Source organism: Mya arenaria, chromosome 16 (assembly GCF_026914265.1).
Source record: "Mya arenaria isolate MELC-2E11 chromosome 16, ASM2691426v1".
NCBI classification, from domain to species: domain Eukaryota; kingdom Metazoa; phylum Mollusca; class Bivalvia; order Myida; family Myidae; genus Mya; species Mya arenaria.
This window is the reverse complement of record NC_069137.1, coordinates 52,090,482-52,099,533: the sequence shown is the minus strand read 5'-3', so window position 1 is coordinate 52,099,533 and position 9,052 is coordinate 52,090,482. Positions and strand designations below refer to the sequence as shown.

Here is a 9,052-nt window from a genome sequence, read left to right as displayed (position 1 = left end):
GTCAAGACTCTGTCTTTAGACAATCCAATTAAAACCCATTTACATACACTCAGATTTAAGCACCTTGCACATTCTTTCTAGAATCCCTTGAATTTCTCAAGAAAGGCCCACATCAGCCTCTGTACTTCCAATTAGACCTGAAACTCATTTTTGCCATTCAAAAGTATGTTGTTTTTTAAATTCACCTGATACTTTAATGACATACTGTATTAACATCAAATGTTGTTTTTCTTAAAGAATCTTACTGGTTATAGCCACTAATTGTGAATCAACCTAGCCGCGAAGTATAATTGAGCAAAGCCAAACTCTTTTGACCGATGGTTTGAATACAAGGTCGAAATCTCTTGAATTTCAATAATGTCAAGCACAGTATGGTATTACCAAATGACTAGACCTTAATATTATTCAAATCATCGAGACATCCGAAACAAATACTTAAGCGATTGACTGTTCCAGCTATTCTCAGAATGTACAATTTACACTTGCTGGTAATCATAGTGAAGATATATGAAAATAGATTCAAGGACATTTTTGACCACTTAGTAGTTAGACAGAATGATTACACAAACAGTAATATACTAAAAATATAAGCCAGGGGCCATAGTGTTCAAATGTATATTTACACAATCATGGTAGTTTTTTACACTGGGCCTGTCCATGTAGTTTATGTTGCAATATTATTTGTTTCTGGGCCCGTATTCCTAAAACACCTAAGAATATATGTTTGTCTTTTTTAGCAGTGAATTTTAAATGAATACAACCTAAAGATACAAAAACATAAGTAGATTAAGTCTAATTTATCATTTCGTATAATTAACAGATATTGATGGACAATGTGGAGCTCTCGTGTTGTTAATCCCGGTTGTACGCGGCGCGAACGTCGAACTGGGATATTTTCCAGCTGAACGTTATATACAGCGCCAAACATACAATACACGAACATGGTCGAAAAACTTCAAAGTAATACAGCTACAACACGGTTCTTACGAAGAAGACATGGTTTCTGAATATTTTTACAAATTGACGGTATTCAACTTTGATGAAACAGACGAGGGAACATACACTTTAGTGTGCAATCTAGGAGGACCCATGGAATCAGTAGATGTTAATATGCAGGGTACCATCATTGTATTTCACCAACTATTCAAACATTTTATTATTAATATTAAATTTTGGTTATATAAATGATCGTTTTGTTACGAATGTATTAAGTATAACCATGAGCCATATAAGTGTTAGATTTTTTTTTAATTTATGATCATGATAATTGGTGCATAAGCAGCAATGTAAACAACATTTTCATTTGTAGTGTTAAATGATATGCAATATGCCGAATGACTTTAATGAGTTTTGTTTCTTTTCAGAGCGACCGAGTAACCCAGTACTCGGTCCAATGTCCCCTGACTTTAATATAACAGGATGCATTTATGTTTATGGTGGCTCTGATGTGTATTGCATAACTGACAATGGAACCGAACCCGTACGAGTCGTACTTTTGCTTGGCAATGATTCATTTGATCTTGCTGAAAGCAAAGATAACAAAGGGCTGTACCGATTCCATAACGTTCATCAACATATGACTGGACTGTCGAGACGGAATGTGGCATGTCAAGTTTCAAATGCAGCTCTTGAAACACCGTACGAAGTGCACGGCATTCTATGTAACGTGGGTAAGCAAACAAGAGACGCATAATGACAAGCGTAGTTTTTAAGATTAAATATATTGGATTTGGCATAAAAATAAATGCTGTTATATCATTGTGTTTCAATTTCAGACAAAGGAGGCCCGCCCGAGCTAACAGTTCCCGAATTCGATGATGAAGAAAGCTCGACAGCAATCTGTGCAGTGCGCAATGCTTTTCCAGCTCCAGCAATAAAAATTCACGTTGGCAAAGGCTTGCTAGCTGATGTTCAACAAACTGATTCATTTAATAAATCTTCTAATATGTTTACAAGTCAAGCAAAGGTGATAAAGACTAATAAAACGTGGAATGGAAAAGAAATGTGTTGCACAAGGCAAAGCAACGATTATTTTGGTTTTGAAGATGTGTCAATATGCCAAAATATCAGTATGAAATGTAAGTTTAACTCAAAAGGATTGTTTAAAATACGCGTATTTGTAAAAGTCAAAAAAGGAAAAATGTGATCATGAAGAACACATTTAATATGTTATATAACTTCTTTTTCCATGGTAAAGGTTTGTATTATTGGTGTTTTAAGGTGCATCATTGAAAACGAAACATTAATGTTTTCAATTTTCTAATTGCATATTATTGTAAAATAAACTATATATTTTTATGTTTTCTGAATTTAAAACGGTTACATTTTGTACGTTTATGTTTAAGCTTGTCGTGTTCTGTTTACAGATCCGCCCTCGGACCTTTCCATATCCGGAAACAAAATACACGAGTATAAAAACAATGTTTCTGTGTGTTTCTTAGTAATGTCTTGTGAAACCAATGAATCAAATCCGCCTTGCGCAATTGAATGGTCAAGCGACAACGATAATATGACATACGCTCATAGCAACAACTGGACGAATGTTGTAAATGGGAGTTACCGTTCTTTATCCGAAGTGCTTTACACTGTCACTGAAGACATGACTGGGGGAACAATTACTTGTGCAACAAAATGTGACCATTTTCCATCGTATTTAAAAAAAGACCATAAAATAGACTTTTCAAGTACGTACTTGTATTTATTTAGTTGTCGAATTTCGTTCAGTCTCTCAAATCGAGACTGGTATCTTCATGTAGATCCAATTTTTTCCACACGATCTATCTTCAGAAACGTACTTAAGTTATCATATATTTTATTCAAGGTGCTTTATCCACATGTACCTTAGATAAGATTAAAGAAACCTCAAAATGTATAACATCTATTGTTTTTATTAGCTGTGTATTTGTTTTACTTTGTTACCTTCTCAACAATTTCTGCACTACATTTCAGATTGTCCAACTCTAGCTTTGAACACTACATCGCCTGTTGATTTATGTCCGAATAATACATTGACCGTGAAATGTGTAATGAATTTCTACAAAGCTTTAGAGCAATGGACGCTTATCTGGGAAGATGAAAATAGCACTGTAATAAAGTATTGTAATATAACAGGGGAATGTCTGTTAACTCTGAACTATACGGGAGAAGTCGAAAAAAATTACACTTGCATCGCTTGGAAATCAAAAGGGCATCTGAAAAAATCCCTGGCCATTTTAAGCTCAAGGAAAGATGGTTTGTAGTTTTCAATTGTTTAGTGATAACATTTATAGTAAATGAAATGTCTTCGATGTGTTTTTATGATATGAAGTATAATATTGCAGGAAGACAATGCCAGGACGATGACATTCAGACATTTTCTTCAGTATTCCGGTTTCCTGTCAAGAATCTTCTTATTGGATCAGGTGTTTTCTGTGGACTCTGCATCGTGTTTGCAATCGGAAGTGAGGATTTTGTTTCAATGTAGAGAATCCTTATTTTTGCAATAAAGTCAGAGCATGCAATTTTGAAAGGACTTACTGGCATAAACAAACTCTTCATACAAATTGTTTCTTTTGATTTAGAAAAAATACAATAGTCCGAATAACATTACAAAATCTTAGATATTGAAAGGACAAGGGCCAACAAGGGAATATAAATATTTTGAGCGAAAATTATTTAGTACGAGCATACAGATTTATTAATTTTTAAATTTACAACTATCAAAATAAAAAGTATCTATATAGTAGATGTTAATTAAATGTTTGAAATGAACAAAAATCTTTTTTAGGATGTGTATTACTTAAACGGCAAAATGTCAACGCACTCAACACAGTTGAAATGTATGTATTAATTATATCTTAGATTAATTGATGGAGAACTTCAGATATGTGTTGCGTAGTTAGATATGCTTAGATTGTTAATATATTATGAAATTTATTAAGGACAGTTCTTACATAAGTTCGTCTAACGAAATTTGTCTTAATATAAGTCTTACAAGTAAGCGTAAGTAGGAATAAAAAGTAATGAAATAATTGTTTCGTTCTTTTTCAGTTTTGAAAATCACAGCGGTAGGTTTGTTTTATTGAGTTTACTAATACGTATATGCGTTGGTACTTTTCTTGCTTTTTGAAAATCCCATCATGTACCCAGGTGAATCATTTTATTATATATCTTGTAATACTACTATCTACTTATCCTTTTTGAAACTTTACTATACTTTTCGGGAAGAAAATAAATATAATAATCATAAAACTTTCACATTAGCTAAATAAAATATCCAAATTAAAAGTTAGTGCTGTTTTTGTATCACTTAAAAATTGAATAAATAAAGTAAACATCTTTATAAAATCTAACGCTTTCGAGATCATTTGTATCCTAGCTAATTCTCAGTTTGTAACAAATTTATTGATTGATTGGCTTTTAGTTACCAAAAGCCACTTACACATTGAAATGCAGTCGTTTGGAGTCATATTCAGTTTTATTCTATTATTTCTTGTTCTCTATATAGTAGTACTAAATCCCTCCAAATAGACCTTTTTAAATAGCAGATATTAATGAAACCTTTCTTAACAGACAACCCGTTAGACAATGACGTAATACACATAACAACGGAAGGAGTCCAGTATGCAGTCGTACAGAGGCAGCCTGGCACACAGAGAATTGAAACATAGGTAACTCACTGAACGTTTCGATGTATTCTTAGAGATAATTACTGTGATGGAAATGTCACAATAAAATCTAAAGTAGCTTGACCAGATGAAGTAAGACGTGCAAGGTAGCCAACTTCTTTGAGTTTCACCGTAATTGTGAACATTAAAGATTAAAAACAGTAAGGCAGGTGTGCAATATGTCATAGGGTGCGGGATATTCATATCTTTCAAAGGTGATGGTTTAACATGATATACTACCAAAGATGATGCAATGCAAGTTTCTACATACAACGGTACTCTTTCTACGAGATCTATAACCGGTTATACTTAAACTTACTATTTATGTCATTTGTGTACGTAGTACAATGTTACATATTCCAGCAACCACATAATGACGACAGCCTAACGTACGCCGAGTTAGACATCAAGTTCCTAAAGGAAGCTCACGCCAGAGTTCCGTCAAGAAGAAATCATACGCCGACGGAGTACGCTGACTTTGAGTTCCACTCTACACAGAAACCTGCTGTATAAGATCCTGTGTACCAAAATGCATCAGCGTAGATCTAGATCAAAGACCAAAACATATAACCCAAATATACTGCCGTATTGTATTGTTTCTATATTGCATTCCTTATGCATGGTATCTAAAAAATCACTTATACAAATATTGTAAATTCGTATTAAATTGCTTAAGTAAAAAATGATGTTTTCTTGTTATCGTACATATGTACGATAAATTTGACACCATTGTGATACCATTCTTTTTCAAAAATGCTTTGTTATTGGTTAGTTATGTATTGTTTTGTTCCATATCCTCGTATTTACATGTTAGTGTATCAATGTTAAATGCATATGTCACATTAATTAATTATTAATGTACTCACTTACTTACCTGCTTGCTTACTAACTGAATAAAATTAAATAAAACCGTGTTTTTTCTTAGTATTTATATTTCCCCCTATTTTGTTGTACAATGATTATATCGTTAGTACACACTTGAGTGTATGTATATAAACATGTGTCTCTTCTAGGTTGTGTACAATGATCATATCATTATAACACATATGTGTGCAAAGATTCAAATTTTTACTGAGACTATTTGTATCAGCCGGGTGTCCATTCTGGTTGTATCGTTCCCTTAGAAGAGCCAGAAATTTATCTTTCTGTACTTACTATTATTCAATATTTTGGTATCTTATCGTTCAGTACTTAAGGTTTATAATAAGTTTATACGTTTATATGTTTATGTTGGTATTTGTTCAAGTTGCTGCAGGCTTTTCGTACATCTATAGGTTAAATTATGTTAGATGTTGAGATTTCATGAACCGGTTTGCCCCAATTCCCACGTGGACTCACGTTTTATCGTTAACCGGTTTGCCCCAATTCCCATGTGGACTCACGTTGTATCGTAAACCGGTTTGCCCCTATTCCCATGTGGACTCACGTTGTATCGCAAACTGGTTTGCCCCAATTTTGACGTGGACTCACTTTGTACCGTAAACCGGTTTGCCCTAATTCCCGTGTGGAATCACGTTGCATAGTAAACCGGTTTGCCCCGATTTCTTATTTAACTCACGTTAAATCGGAAAGCCGAATTACATCATTTCCAAGATAACTCACGTTGAATCATAAACCACTGTCAACAACGAAAACAACAACAGCAATTACAACAGCAACAACAAAACCGAAAACAATTACAGCAACAAAAATAGGCACAACAAAAAATTGTATTCATTTAACTTAGTTCGTGTTTCAAAGAAAAATAAAGTATAAATCCTGACAGTTTAATTGTGAATGTCCACAGGGTCGGACTCACAATACAATTTATTGGCCTTCCGCGGATGATAGCCGTTGGCCAACAAACAAAGGATGATTGCAAAATAATTCAAATTAGCAGCAGTGCAAATATGACATCTGTATAATTATTAAAACCAAACATGCTATTCTAACAGATAAATATGAAAAAAAGTTCAATCACAATTTCATTCTTAATGCCAAAAGTGCTGTTTTATGTATCATTTACTAAACTAATAACTTATAAGAATAAACATTGTTACCTTAGATTTATTAAACAATATCCTGAAAATGCATAAGAACCCTTGATACTAAAAATAGAGACAGGTACGTATTAATATAGGGAATACTTGTGAGAACGATTGTAACGATTCGCTCGCCTTTACAATAGAACAATCAGAATAAGACTAATTTATCAATAAGTTTGGTCGATTTATGTACAGTTACAATTTTATGGAAGAATCATTTACTGTATTCACAATTGCCCCGATTCAACTTGTCAAAAAAGGGTTACGTCGCCTGAACTTAGCTATGTAATAAAGAAGATTTATCAATTTCAAAATCATTTAAAGAAGGTGAATCATCGAACAAATGTGCTCTTTATACGAAATTTTCGCTACTCTGTAAACACTTGAAATGCTAGCTATTTATGACATATGCATTCTAAACAAAAATGCGTATTTCTAAATATATAGAAAAAACACACCATTTTCTACGTTGACGAAGGTTTGTCGTTCATTCGATACGCATGCCTGAGTGCGGGTGTGTTCCGAAAATACCCTCCGAAGATTTTTTAAAGATGGGGAGATTAACTTGAAAATGGCTTGCCTTATAGATATAACTAGAAAACCTCTTTCTGCTTCACATCATGTTTATTTTTTCCACTTTGTTATTCTGTCTTATAACCATTGTGCTCAGGTATACTTATGCTTTTTGTAAGACACAACTTCATGTGTGTACGAGTTATGTTTCTTTCTAATTGGTTAATCTAACTCTAAATACAAAGGAAATAATTCATTGCGACAGTCATATCTCAGGTATTTGGCCTTAACAGATTATTCAATTTCACAATGAGTTATGTCTAAAAAAATTATCAGTTACATTTATTTTTTGTTACGCCATAACAACAACAACAATGACAACTAGCCATACTATTGCCATTGTCTATTTGAAAATATAGCTATAGTTACCAATCATTTCTTACTAATGTCAGTAGAGTTCAGCAGACATGTGGCCAAAGAATAAGCAAACAACATTAATATTCTGTGGAATACGTTACAATAAAAACTCTCTTTCTTTTCAAAATATTTAAATCAACTTAAATGTTTAAACTATGGTAATAGTAATATGTATGTAGCATGCATGCAACTATTGGGGTCAGTTTTCAAAGTGCAACACATCAGATAAGGCGCTGCCTCTACGGGCTTGAAGTATTGTTGCCGGAAACATTATTATACTTAAAGTTTAGCAAGTTAGTAAGTGACACATACTAGAAGTGAAAAGGAAGTGTTTGTCATATAATTATTGAATGTGAAAGTCTTTTCCCTCTTTTTACAGTTCTGCTGCAGTTGACAATTTATTTAATATGTACACAAACATGTAAAATAGGAAGTGTATACATAAAACAGAGCCACTATGCAATTGACAAAGTACACACTTTTATTAGAAGAATGTGTAATAAAAGAAATAGAAATAAACCATATCACATAATAATGATTACTGAATGGACAAAATTCCATCTAAATATAAAGGTAAATCATGGCTTAACATTTACACAATTACTAATATAAATGAAACAAAAAGATCCCTAACGTTAAAATTTGGAGAAATTATTGATTAATAAACTATTTGAAGCCAAGTAACTTTGACACCTCTACATCTGCAAAAACATCTCAGTGAGAATACAGAATATATTCTTATTTGTTTGTTATAAATATAATATAACCCATAACGACGTTAGCAAAATGTTAAACATGAACACATATGTTGTTGAAATTTAAATGAAAAGTTTAAAATACCTATATTAGGTATTTGAATTGATAAATGAACTTGATATAATATAAGTATAAGTATAAGTATAAGTAAAATCTTATCCATTTAAGCTGTGAAAGTGTATGAAATAAAGCCGCTGTAAAACCATTTTTGTTCGTTGTATTTTGAAAAGTGTTCGTGTTTCCAGTACGGAATAATAATATTTGTTATGTGTTGCCGTTCGGATAGAAAAATCCGACTCGAGGGCACCTGCGTTGCCAGGTAACGAGGCTTGCCGAGTTACCGGCAACGCAGCGTGCCCGAGGGTCGGATTTTTCTATCCGGAACGGACACACATGATAGATATTTTTCTAGCATACCTTAAATTACATAATTTGTGAAGAAAATACATAAAAAAGCGCATTTTTGTACATTTCACCAAAAAGCGCGTGCGATGACGTTTACTGACGTCATGACGCGCAGTAATTTGTATTCACTGCATACGTTAATAAGTTCCTTCGATATCACGTCTTTTAAGGGTCATTTTGTTTTGTTATGAAGATATATTTTTGCAAAGTTAATGTTTAAGGAACTCATCTATTGAAATCTCATAATTATGGTTACATAAAGTATATAATAAAATAAATAAAAAGTATTAC

The 9,052-nt window shown here is 32.9% G+C and overlaps 1 long non-coding RNA gene across 1 annotated transcript; it reads left to right on the top strand.

Moving 5' to 3' along the window:
• The first annotated feature begins 1,818 nt into the window (after positions 1–1,818).
• LOC128221030 (uncharacterized) lies at positions 1,819–3,069 on the top strand. The gene is made up of 3 exons (XR_008258872.1): positions 1,819–2,078; positions 2,367–2,684; positions 2,950–3,069. It is a non-coding gene; the product is annotated as an uncharacterized LOC128221030 (long non-coding RNA).
• Positions 3,070–9,052: the final 5,983 nt, after the last annotated feature.